At 42.8% G+C, this 12,992-nt stretch overlaps 1 pseudogene; it reads left to right on the top strand.

Annotated features, from left to right (window-relative positions):
- The first annotated feature begins 1,831 nt into the window (after positions 1 to 1,831).
- Positions 1,832 to 12,575, top strand: LOC140846741 (ankyrin repeat domain-containing protein 66-like; annotated as a pseudogene).
- Positions 12,576 to 12,992: the final 417 nt, after the last annotated feature.

Here is a 12,992-nt window from a genome sequence, read left to right on the forward strand (position 1 = left end):
TCACAGCTGTGCCTAGCTGTTACCCAGGGCCCTGCTGGTCACCACCTACACTTTAGGGACTCTGCTGTTGGCAACTGCTGGGCACTGAGCAGTAGAATCCCAGTCCAGTCAAATCACCTTGCTTCCCACCAGCTGTCAACTTGAGATGGCTGGACTCTTGGAGAGGAAAGAGGCCAGGCTGGGATGTAGGCATCCCCAGGGCAGAGTGAAAGTGACCATCCCACAGCTCAGGCCTGCTCAGTCACGTTGCTCTTTGTTCTAAGAATGTCTGCAGCTGAGGGCTACTGGGCAGAAAGCATGCTCACCCACTCCCGCCAACCATTCCCTCTGTCCCCAGAAAATCTCCACCTTCATAGCACCCAGGGCACTGCCTGTTCATTACGTTACTCACTCCTCTCCCACTATCGGATTGTCATCATAGTCCGCGTGTATCAGACCCATGTGGAGGGCTTACTACATACAGATGGCTGGCTCCCCATCCACCCCAGTTTCTAATTCGGTGGTCTGATTTTGGGCCCAATAATTTGCATTTCTCATAAATTCCTGGCTGATATTGCAGCTGCTGGGGCTCAGTTTGTATGATTGACTCCACATTCTTCCTGAGATCTCAACTTAAATATTGAGATCAAAGAGACATTCCCACTGACCCCACCTTAAGTGGCTCTCTCCTCATCCTTTGTCTGTGTGTGTGTGTGTGTGTGTGTGGTCTATCTCAGCCCCTTCTTGTTGACTAGAATCTGAAACAATCTAAATGTACTTTTCATGCTATTTTGAAAGGATCTCTTTACTCATGCATGATTTTGTAACATCATACACTTGTCACATGGAAAATATTGGTTCATGAAATTATTCAGACTTCCCAAATGTTGACATGTCTCATTATACGATATTTTATGATCATTTTTATTAAGTCGTATAATCAAGGATTGTAATTTAATACAAATAATTCCTACTTCTTTAGTTTCTTTTGTGAAACTAGTTTAGGTATTATTTATTTACTTATTTATTTATTCTTACTATGCATGTGTGGTGGTGAAGAATGTCAGAATCCCATGACTGCAATATCCAGTATGGTGTCACTGCCCACAGCTTGCTTCTTGCTAAGGCACCAGCAGTTTCTACATCATTACTTTTGAACCATCAGAACAATTGTCAGGACAGCGAACAAGGCCAATGACATTGTAATATTTTAATGAAAATACTTTGGCCTCATGGATCCCCTGAAAGAAACCTAGGAATTCCTAAGCATATGTAGACTATAGTTAGAGAACTGCTGGTCTTAATATTAAAAAGAACTGTCAGCATTTTATTCATATGTTACATCTTGTCCACCTCCTAAACTGGTGTAGTGTAAATATTTAATTTCCTTGGAACATCTGCTCTGTATCCAATACAAACTTTTCCCATGGATTGTCACTGTATCCTCACAACAATCCTGGCAAATTAGATCCATTCTATGGATGAGAAAGGTAAAGCACAGCATACACAACTAACTCAGGGTCACACTACTAGCACTTTGGAGCAAGAGTAGGAAAAAGCACTGGAAAATGGGTTAAGGCCAAATAGCAAATGCCAGCCTGTGACTTTAGCCTATAATCCTGTAGTCAGAGGGGAAACATTGATAGTTTTGGGGTAGGGGACTGGCATACACTAACCAGAGGAGCGAAGATCCAAATACACTCAGCAGAGCGTGCACACAAAGCAATGCTGGGTGCAAATATACAGGATGAGCAGGAAAATAGATGACAAAGAAGCCTGTGGAATCACTCACTAGCAATACAGTTGTAGAGAATTTCCTAAGCGGCATGTTTCTCCTACAGTAGTTGTTGTGATGGAGTTGGGCAGAATGTCAGACCTGACAAAGCTCCACCAAGCAGTGGCTGCAGGAGACGGCAATTGGGTGAGAAAGATTTTGAAGAGAGGTCTCTGTGACCCGAACTATAAGGACATGACCTGGAATGACAGAACCCCACTTCACTAGGCTGCGATTTAAGGTGAGTGGGAAATGCCTAGGGAAGAATCCAGCCCTTTGTGTCCATTTGTGAAATCACCGGTCAGTCGTCTGTATGGGGGAGCAGAAAGACCATCTCATGAGAGCTGGATGGGACATTTCATTCCCGGCACCACCACTGGCTCATTGTAGCACCATAAATGAGTTATTTAACATCCTTAGGCCTTAGTTTATTCATCTATGTAACGGGAATCTTGTGGTGAGGATTCAGTAAGATAATGGGTGCATCGTGGCTAACACACAGTCTGCTCTCAGTTAATATTAGCCCTCTTCCCTCTTGACCTCTGGCAGGAATGGAGTATCATTCCTGTGGTGGGACAAGGACTGTGTCTTGTCCATTGCTGGGTCCCCCGTGCCTAACACAGCTCTGTTATGTGATGGGAGGGCAACAGGGGCAAAAATTCAGCCAGTGGTCGTATCAAGGCCTTTGGCAATAGAACACCAATGAAGAATGTCAAGTAAGAAAGTGCTCTAGTAAGCTTCACTTTTTAAAAATTTGTTTTTATTCCACTATGGAGGATGGATTGGAAGGAAGCAAGACTGGCTGCAGAGAAATCAGTTAGGAGAATTTTAAAGAAATTTAAGTACAAAGTGATGGTAGCTGTATCAAAGCAGCTTTTAATGAACATTTGCTATATGCTGGACACTATGCTGTGTACTTGATGTCTGCAATTTTATTTGCACCTCAAAAAAACTCAGGAAGCCATGATAATACCCTTAATTAAGCAATGAGGACACTGAGCCTCAGATGGTTGTTCTTGTCAGGGGTGCCACAGTTAGCCAGTGGCATTTATTGTCAGGTCTGAAGCCATATCTATTGGACTGGAAAGCCTGTGCCCTTAGTCTGTGCTAACTGTAATGTAAGTGGGACTTAAAATATTTTTTATTGAGATATTATTGACATACAGCATCCTATCAGTTTCAGGTGTACAATACAGTATTATTAGCTATAGTTTCCATGCTGTACATTACATCTCCAGGACTTATTTAGCTTATAACTGGAAGTTTGTACCTTTTGACCCCCTTCACCTAATTCATCCTCCACCTCCACCTCCAGCCTCTGCCTGTGGCAACCCTCAATCTGTTCTCTGTATCTATGAATTTGGTTTTTGTTTTTTAAGATTCCACATATAGGTGAGATCATACAGTATTTGTATTTCTCTGTCTGACTCATTTCACTAAGCATCATGCCCTCAAGTTCTATCCATGTTGTCACAATATACTTGTTTTTTAAATCAGCACCGAGACTGCCTGAAGCCGAGTAAGCCTTGCCAGCCAGCAAAGGCAAGTGTAGAGTGACTTGGGAGAGAAAACAAGACTCCCAGGAATGGCCTGCGGGAATGGGCTGGGCCGAGGGGTGTTCTAGAAGAAGTCTAGGGAATAGTGGATGACTTCCAACCCCAGGTGGGAGCAAGGTTCACAGGGCGAGGATGGAGCACTGAGTCCCCGGAAGGGGAGCGGGAGAAGAAGGGAGGAGGGGTTGATGCTAAGGAATTGGCTGGGCCTGCCAATGTCTCCCCTCCTTTGTGCTATCTAGGTGAGCCCTGGCCTTAGTCCAGCAGAGACGTCTCAATCTTAACCTCCTCCTGTTTCTTCTTGATAAACTGAAGGGCATTTGGACGTGATGCAGCTCTTAATAGAATATGGAGCCAGGCCCTGCCTGGTAACTGATGTGGGCTGGACCCCAGCTCACTTTGCAGCTGAGTCAGGCCATCTGAATGTGCTCAAAATTCTCCATGCACTGCATGCCGCCATCGACGCCCCCGACTTCTTTGGAGACACACCAAAGAGGATTGCGCAGATCTATGGGCAGAAAGCCTGTGTGGCATTCCTGGAGAAGTAAGTTTCATTTATTTCCAGCCACAGAAAGGACAGAAACAGGAGCCTGTGATCAAGGTCTTTTCCAACTCAGCGGTCTCAGGTCAATGAAAATGAAATGAGAAAATCCAGCCAAATGTTGTTTGAGTTGTTTTTCATTAAATTTTCACTGAGGTGACTAGTTTGGGGTATAAACTGCATTGTTTTAGATTATGTAAAATCTATTGTTTTTAAATTACACAAATTGTAATAATTATAACACACATAATTATTATAATTTTGATCATATAATTGTTATAATTATTGTTTTAAATTATACAAAAATTATCTCAGATAAGAGAGGTGGGACACCAGGTTTGAAAACGGAACATGGGACAAGATTTGTATATTCACATTAACTGTGTGACCTTGGACAAGTTAAGTCTCCTGTCTGATCCTCAGGTTCCTCATATTTAAAATGAGACAGGTGAATTAGGCTATCATCCTTAAGGGCCCTTCTGCCTTTTAAAACTTCTATTCATCTGTGAATCTCTACTCACACACTCACCAAAGATAAGAACGTCCCTAATATTTGTTAATATTTTGTCAGCTAAGAATTCAAATAGAATAAAGTATCCATTATGTACCTGAGAAGTACAGCTCTAGAAAGGATGGAAATAAAATTTAGGAATTTGTGATTTGGTTAATAAGTAATTTATGCAACAGACAGTAAAGTAGCAAAGTGAAGGCAGCACTGCTTGAAAACTGAACTGAGATCGATAGCGAATCGATCCATAGGGCAGTTCTTGGTGAGCAGGGGGAGTGACAGTGAGATGCCTTTCTAAGAACTTGAAAATAAAATTATTTTCAGAAACTTAGACTATCAAATCTTTGCCTGCAATGAGATTAGTCATCTGTAGGAGTAACTAAGGAGACCGTCTCTGGAAAGCGGTGTCCTACATGTAAAATATTCAAAATCATAATCGAGGTGATTTGTGGAACCAACAAGCAGAACCTTGACCCCGACTCAAAGACTCTTCCTTCTCCCCCATCCTGCTCTCACTGCCTGCATTCAGGGACCTCCTCCATGCGGCTCAGCAACATTGTTCTCCAAACTTTTTAAAGCTCTAATACACCACTAGGCAACCATTGCTCCCTTTCTTCATTTACCAGCTCCTGGATCATCACACAGGTATTTGAGGGCATCGGGACCTCTTCTCATCCAACTTCTTTCCCTCGCAAACTGTCACCTCCCTCTAGGCTCACCGCCTGCATGTGGACGCCACCCCTTCCCCTCTCTTCCTGATATTCTTAAATTTCCATCTCCTGTCCTTCTGTAGTGTCTGAACCAGGGTTCACGCACTTGGATCGGTCTCTGTCTTCTCCATTCCAACGCTTAGTCTGCTGGAGAAAAGCCCACAGGTAAGTAGATGGGTGGGTACCACCAGAACTTCTAGGATTTTTATCTTCAGCTGAGCCCCCAGAATAGCTTGGCTATTTACCTAAAAGTTAGGTTGGCTGTCTATTGACAATCGACAATTCCAAGTCCCCTTCACATTCAGCATCTCCTGCAGAAGGTATAGTTTCTACTTCACAGAGAACACTGAAGCCTGGGTATACATTTTAAACCTCTATTACCTATATATTGTATATACATGTACATCTTTCCCTTCTTACCTTGCTGCCCATCATTCTATAAGAAGTCTCATCCCCCATCCAGACCCTTGATCCAGTCCTTTGTCTCCTTTCGAATCATCATTCCTACATTCTTCATTGCTTCTTTCATCCTCTCTTCTGTATTTTTAGTTTTTTTCCAATTCCCTCTGTTCAGTTATTTTTGGCCTATGGACATGCTCCAATTGATCTTATTAAAAAACACACAAGTGATTAGAGGTCATTCTCATGTCTGCGATGACTTTCTTCTCTCCTTTTCTAAGGAACTCGAAAGTTAATCTATATCATTGTCTCTACTCCCTCACCCACTTTTCAGACTTCTTCCGCTGTCATTGTACTGCATCAGCTCTCATCCAGGGATATTCTTGTTGCTAAATCAATGGCATCTTACCTCTTCTTAATTCACATCTTCCCTCCACTTAATCTGGTTTTTGACAACTCTTCTCTCCTGATTTGTCTGACACCGCTCTAGTCTAGATCTCCTTCAGTCTGTCTGACCATGTCTTCTCATGATTTCTCTGAGCTCCTGTACTTGAAGCCTTTTGGATGCTGAAATTTCTCAGGGTCCTGGCCTTGGCTGCCCTCTGCTGACTTTCTCTGAGTAGTCTCAGCCCCTCCCTAGTGATAAGTGGGTGGATGAACATGACCCATGACCCCAGCATAACTGAAGTGAAGGAGGAGTAGTTCCTCCAAATGGTGGAGAGTGTTACTACCAGGAAAAGTGGGCAAGCAGTGCTGAGCCGACAAAAACAACGGAGGTCACCTGCATCATGAGCAAGTCATTACTGACCATCATTAGCTCCCATGAGGGACTTCCCTTTTGACAGAGAGAAGGAATTCTGGTTAAGGGGAAATTAATCTGAACCTTAAAAGACAGCTAAGATCTGACTAATGGGGGATAGAGGAAGATCCTTGTTTTGGAGGGAAGGCAGAAAGTTGGAAATGTGCATAAGGTGTGTGTATATGGGAGAAAGTGGGAAGATAAATGGCCTGGCTAAGTAGAGAATTCATGAGGAAGAGAAGTAGAGAATAAGCTTGGGTGAGTGAGTGACCACAGACAGCTGGGCAGGCAGATGAGTATGAATTCATCAGGGAGGAGCAAGATGCAACAGATGCTAGCGAGGTTCTCTTGTAGTGGAAGAGGTGGTGCTGTGCAGGTAGGATTGGAGGCAAGGAGATCACTTACAGAATTTCTTAACACTCATATTGCAAGTAGGTGGGCTCCTAGGTTAGGATGGTAAAGAGAAAAGATATAAGAGAATTTCCTAAAGAAGCCTAGACAGTATTTGAAAGTTTTCTGAAGATCCTAGGAATCTCAGTAGAACAATTCAACTTTAAGTTTAGCCTAAGTAGTAAATTTCTCATACAAAAAATATTTTTGAGTCCTACTATGTGCATGGCATCAAACTAGATGCTAAAAAGGATTTAAAGATAAATCAGATACAGTGCTAGACATTAAAAAGTTACCTGCCTGGGAAAAGACATAACTTGTTTACATAAATTATACTAATATAAGATAGAAAGTGATACTGGTTAAAAGAACAGGGCGGAAGAGGGACACTATGTGGTCTGAATATGAAGAGATCATATCTAGCTTGTTGGGGGCATGGGACTTGAAGGACAAGGAGGTTTGTTAACTTCTAAGTGAACTGTACTTTTTAAAATGCTTTGCAGTTAAAATGTTTGCCCTGCCTGTACCATCACCCCTCAGATTCCATCCATGCTCATATTGGCTCAGATTTGGTCTATGTGAAGTGGCTTCACCAACGACTTTAAGCAAGCCACATGCTTACTTAAATACAAATACCTCAGACACAAAAGTTACTTTTGTATGCTTCCTATTGTCCAGGTGTGTATGATGACCTATTCATCTAGTTCTCCATTTATCATCTGTTCTGTTATTCTATATCTGTCATCTACATATTATATATAATTGAACTATTATTTACATAAATCCATCTATACCTATAGCACATATGCAATTATGAGTAGTTTTTAACATGTTTCTGCACTTCAAAATTTTATACAGTGAACAAACATGGCTTTATAATTAGGAAAAAATACAAAATAAATGAAGGAAAACAGCCTCCCAATAATACACTGGTTACTTTATAAATGTCAACAAATAAAAATTATCAGCACCTTCTTCAAGCTAAGCACCTGCCTTCAATCCTCCTAGCATCCAACTTTGCCATTTTTTTGCCTTCTCAAAGTAGTTTCTTTCAGATCTGAGCCCTCCCTAAGAGTGTACTTGGAAATGCTCTAAGTTGCCCTCCTTCCTTCTCGATGGGATCACTGAAGTGCCCGGCTGTGTGTGGAGGGCGGGAAGAGGCCCACCCCCCAGCCAGGCCAGGCTCTGGGGTCTGCGTGCTGAGGGCTGCCGTCTCCCCTCCCCCAGGGCTGAGCCTGAGTGCCAGGCCCACCGCCTCACCGCCAGGCGGAAGGGGCTGCCATTGGACCAGCAGGATGAAGACTGGGATGCCAAGAAAAGGGAACTGGAGCTGTCTCTTCCCTCCCGGAATCAAAACACTAATAAGAAAAAGAAGAAAAGTCGAGGCCCCACCAGGGTCGGCCATACCAAGGAGAGGAGAGCGTGAGAAAGCCCGTGCCCAAGAGGCTAGACCTGCTTTCTGGTGGAAACCTTTCCCTGGTGGCAGAGTCAACTTATTAGGTGTGTGTTGTCTTTACATGATTTTTCCTCATGGACCATTCCCAGACAGCTCCTGAACGTCAAGACTTGTCAATGGCAAGACTTGCCAATTGAGCGAATATCATTATATACCCAGGAGGAGCAACCTGGACAGTAGACTGGCTCAGTGGAAATAACTGGAAATCCTGACACGAATTAATTTCATCCCACCTAACTAGTGAGAGAGAGCATGAGGTAATGGAACATGTGATTATAGCTCTGCTTGTCAACTATTTAGGAAATGTAAATAAATACAGATGAGGCATTTCCAGTGAAAATATTACATGCAAATTGAGATGTGAGGTACATGTAAAACACATACCAGATTTTGAAGACTTAGAACAGAAAATGTGAAGTAGCTCATTGATAGTATTTAATATCGGTTACATGCTGAAATGATAATATTTTGGATATTGGGCCAAATAAAATAGATAACAAATAGGAATTTTACCATTTTCCTTTCACTAGAATGTTTAAAATTATATAGGTGGCTTGCCTTGCTTTTCTTCCCTATCAGATGACACCACAGTAGAAACCAGAAAACCATGGGAGCTCCCACCAGGCAGCTGGCTTGGTGCACTTTAACTGGCTACCCTACGTTTTAGGTTTACTAATTTCTCTCCCTAAGTCAATAACTTTAGGCACCTGACATTCTTTACTACATATTACTCAATAAATGCTACTATTAATACAGGCTAAGTTCGGTTTGAATTTTCCAAAATGAATAAATACTTGGACCCCTCTGTTGGGCTAGGGACCCCCAAATTCTTGCTAAATTTGCAGGAGAGAGATCAAAGACCTTCTGCCCCCTAGGAATCATGCAAGTGTTTCTCAACTTTATATCAAGGAGTTCAGGAACTGGGGAATCAGCTGGTACCCTCTGTATCATATTCCCATCTCTGGCCTGCTCACACTGAGGCATTTCTCTGGCCTTATCTACCACATGCACTCATTGCACTAGTCTTTGAGCAAATTAATCCACAAAGATTTCTTTTTTAATGTTCAATGCAGGAATTTTCATGGCCATGTGACTCTGTGCCTCCTTATCAGTTGCCGTGAGACTTGATGATTGCAGCCTATGAAAAATCTAAAGTCATAAAATACCTCTCACTGAGAAGTTAAGGTTGCATATGCAGCAGTGAAATTTGAGGTCTGGATATTATCGCTCTTACAAAAACGTCAAGCTACGTAAGACTTTGGGTTGTCTTTCCTGCCATCAGAAAAAGCTCTGGAACTGGTTGGCAATGAGCCAGCAGACATTAGATGAAATTTATTTTTAACAATTTACGTGCCATAAAATGTTTTCATTTTAAGTGTACAATTTGGTGACTTTTAGGAAACTTACAGAGTTGTGCAACTATCACCACTACCCAATTTTAGAACATTTTTATCACACCAAAGAGATCCCTCTTGCGCATTAGCCAGTCATTCCCCTTTCCCACCCTCAGCCCCTGGCAACCATTAATCTACTTTCTTTCTCTGTAGATTTACCTCTTCTAGAAAATGTATACAAGTGGATAGATGGGTTCTTCACAGTAAAATCATATCTCTACTGCTCATAAATATGATCAAACACTTAATGAATACATATTAAGCACACGTTGTGTCAGGCATTGTACTAGGGATTTGCCCTAAAGTTAGCAAAACAGAATGGTTCTGGTCCAGCTAGGAAGGCAGGAAGTTCAACAACCAAAACCAAGAAAAGGTGGTGGTCTGTGAAAGGGGAGGCCCAGGACTCTCTGGGAACCCTTATCTGGAGCTCATAAAGTAGTTTGAAGAAGTCAAAGGAGGTTTCTGGAGGAAATGGCATTTCAAGGGGAAATTGAAGGGTGGGCTGGAAACTGTTGGGGAGAGGACTCTGTAGCTAGGGAACTGCTTTATGAAGGCCCAGACATAGGAGTGTTGAGTTTGAGGGTCCAAAGCAAGGGACCCAAACAAGCTAAAGCTGGAGTGTAGTGTGTGTACAGGAGCAGAGAAGAGCAGAGGAGATGGTAACATGGGGGGTTAATGACCTTGGAGGGTAAATGAAGCCAGGTCACAGTGGGCTATGGTATGATACTTGGATGGTGTCCTGACGGCAACATGAAGCCTCTGAGAGGCTGTAGGCAGGGTTGGTTGTGGCATAATGGCATTGCAAGCAGATTGGAGCTGGGCAAGAATTCGGACAGGAAGACCAGCTAGAAAAGTGTTGGAGTAACTCAGAAGAGAAATGCTCCTGGGAGGCAGCATAACTTAGTGGTGAAAACTCAGATTCAACATTTTTCCAAAGACATACAGACAGCCAAGAGGCACATGAAAAGGTGCTCGGCATCACTAATCATCAGGGAAATGCAAATCAAAACCACAATGAGATACCTCCTCACACAAATCAGAGTGGCTACTGTCCAAAAGACAGAAATAACAAGTCCTGGAGAGGATGGGTGGAGAAAAGAATCCTTATGCAGTGTTGGTGGGAATGTAAATTTGTGCAGCCACTATGGAAAGCAGGATGGAAGTTCCTCAAAGAATTAAAAATGGAACAACCATATGATCCAGCAATTCCATTTCCCAAGGGTGGTCAGGCAGGAAAATTCTCTCTTATTTGGGGGACAGCCTTTTGTCCTATGCAAGCCTTCAACTGATTGGATGAGGCCCACCATGTTACAGAGAGCAATTTGCTTACTCAGTCTACTGATTCAAATGCTAATCTCATCTAAAAACACCCTTACAGAAAGACCCAGAATAATGTTCGACCAAACATCTGGACAAATTCACACATAAAATTAACTATCATCTGGGTCAAGAGGAAAGACAATAACTGGGGGTGGGGGAGCCATTTTATAAAGTGGAGTCAGGGTGGGAATCTCCGATAGAGGCCATTTGAACACTACTCTAAATGAAGCAAAAGCAAGAAGCTTTGGAGGAGGATCATTGCAAGCAGAGGGCCCAGCAAGTACAAACCGCTGTACCTGGGATAGGTTCAGGATATCTGAGCTCCAGGAAGAAGCCCTATGGCTGGAGCATGGGGCTGATGGGGGCATGTCAGGGAAGGAGCCGAGGCTAGAGAGGTGGACAGCCGCTGGTTCATGTAGACCTTGTGGGCCAAGGTGAGAACGGGGCATTTCATTTAAAGGGTCACGGAAAACGACTAGGGTGTTTTAGCCACATCTCTCTGGCTGCTGAGTAGAACATAGGCTGGAGAGGGGCCGGGTGGAAGCAGGGACACCAGTCATGAAGCTTATTGCTGTCATCAGGCTAGAGACCCTGGTGGCCTGGGCGGCAGTGGCTGCAGGGAAGGTCGTGAGAAGTGGCCAGATTACAGATATTCTGGAGGGAGTGCAGAGGACCCAGTTGTAGGGTGGATAGGTGAGTTACTGGACACATTAATAGAATATAGACAAATGCGCAGGATTTGTTGTGCCCCATCAACCCTTTCTACAGACCCTGATGATGCCTGATGACAAGCCAGCTTTCACAGAGGGACCCTTTTGCTGACGTGGTCTTTGTCAGATGCCTGTTTTTCTGAATGGCTACGGGTGTGCCCACTCTTCTGGAAAGTTGCTCTTGGTTTATTCATCACTATGTGCTTCTGTCTGTGTGCCAGGGAAGGCATCTCTGTCCATGCTGCCTTCATATTTCTTGGTAGCTCCACTTTGCTTTGTGATTTCTTTGTGGCTAGTTAAACATCATGGTCTTATTTGTTTTGTTTTCTCTTATTTTTCCAAAGGACCACAGTGTTATTAGGATATAATTTACATACATCAAATGCACAAAGCTTAATTGAACAGCTTAATCTGCTTACCTGTGAAATCTACATCCTAAACAGGATTAGAACATTCCCATTGCCCAGGAGAGTTCCCCCAGGCCCCTTTCCAGTCCATCTTTACCACTCTAGTTCCTGTTCCCCCAACCTCTGTTTTGATTTCTGTCACCGTAACTTAGTTTGGCCTATTCTTGAATTGCATATAAACAAATCATTAGTATGCCTTATTTTGAATCTGGTTTCTTTTACTCAACATGACGTATTTGAGATTCATCTATGTTACTGATTTTGTTGGTAGTATGTCCACTGGATGAATATAACACAATTTGTTTATTAATTCACCACTTGATGGACATTTGCGTTGCTTACAGTTTGAGGTGATTATACTTAAACTGCAGTGAAACATTATTCACAATAGCCAAGATGAGGAAATAACCTAAATGTCCATCAACAGATAAATGGATGGTCTGTATACACAATGGAATATTATTCAGTCTTAAAAAGGAAGAAAATCCTGCCATTTGTGACAACATGCATGGACCTGGAGACATGGTGCTAAGTGAAATAAGCCAGTCACAGAAGGACAGATACTGCATGATTGCGCTCATGTGAGGGGCTAAACTAGCTGAACTCATAGAAACAGAGAGTAGAATGGTGACTGCCAGGGGCTGGGGCGAGAAGGAAATGCGAGTTGCTGTTCAATGGGAATAAAGTTTCAGTTATGCAAGATGAAAAGTTCTAGAGATCTGCTGTACAACGTAGCAGTTGTGATTAACAATATTGTATTTTACACTTAAAATTTTATTTAATGTTCCTAAGGCCAGTCCAAACCATATTGAAAAAGCCCATGTTTTTTCTACTAATTCTACAACCTCATATAAGAAGTCCTTGTGGACCTCATTTTTCATGTTTTATCAGGATGCCCTGACCAGCCTGCTAGGTGGCTGCTTTGCTTTTTATGAGACATTTTGGGTGTCCTCGTCATGTTCTGTTTGCTTGACAGCTGCCCTACGGTGTCTGAAGTGCTGACCTTATCTGAAGTCTGAAGTCTGTGTGGGTGTCCCTACAAGGTCTCTTTG

Source organism: Manis javanica, chromosome 16 (assembly GCF_040802235.1).
Source record: "Manis javanica isolate MJ-LG chromosome 16, MJ_LKY, whole genome shotgun sequence".
Classification (NCBI taxonomy): Eukaryota; Metazoa; Chordata; class Mammalia; order Pholidota; family Manidae; genus Manis; species Manis javanica.